Here is an 866-nt window from a genome sequence, read left to right as displayed (position 1 = left end):
ACACACACACACACACACACACACAGAAACTGTGTCATGTAAACACCGCCTAATTACTTAATACAGTAATCATCTAGTCCTTTCATGAATACTAAAATATTTTAGAAGTCATTTAATTGAGATTGCACTCACTTGAGCCGTTTCTAGAAGATCAAATAATTTAAAACAATACCTATAATAACTAGAAAAATATATTCACAACTAAAATGCATACTTTCCAGCTGAACTGATATTTTAAAAAAGACTTTTCCAAAATTGTCATGATGTATTTACATATTGTATTATTTCCTAGACTACAAATCACATTTTTTTAAATTCCCTGATATGTCGAACTTTTCCATGACATTACACATTTTAATCTACATAAACTCATTCATAATTTAATACAGTCGCATAAGAGCAACCCGGCTAACAGAAAATGTTCTCAGAACTTTGGCTAACGTTGTGACGAGGTTCTCTGAAAGTTATGAACAAATATTCTTCCAGTAATATTAATACAATGTTCATTCAGAGTTACAGTATCTGGTCTTTAATAGTGTTCTCAAAACATTAGCACACACATGTCATTTATACGTTATTCATTAGAATGTTTAATTTATGAAACATTTTAGCTTGACTTTAATAAAAAAAAAATTTTAATCTTACTACTTGTTTCAGAATGTTCAGAGAACATTCAAATGTAACGTTCACGGAATGTTTGGAAAATGATACAATTAAATGTCCAAAAAAGTTTTAAAAACTGGATGTTTTGAATGTTTTCATAACTTAATGGGAATATTCGAAAAACATTCTCAGAACATATTTTACTTAGCTGGGAGCAAATGTGACCCTGGAGCACAAAACCAGTCATAAGGGTCAATATTTTG

The sequence above is a fragment of the Sinocyclocheilus grahami genome, unplaced genomic scaffold (assembly GCF_001515645.1).
Source record: "Sinocyclocheilus grahami isolate Dianchi unplaced genomic scaffold, SAMN03320097.WGS_v1.1 scaffold1393.1, whole genome shotgun sequence".
Lineage (NCBI taxonomy): Eukaryota > Metazoa > Chordata > Actinopteri > Cypriniformes > Cyprinidae > Sinocyclocheilus > Sinocyclocheilus grahami.
This window is presented reverse-complemented; position numbering follows the sequence as displayed.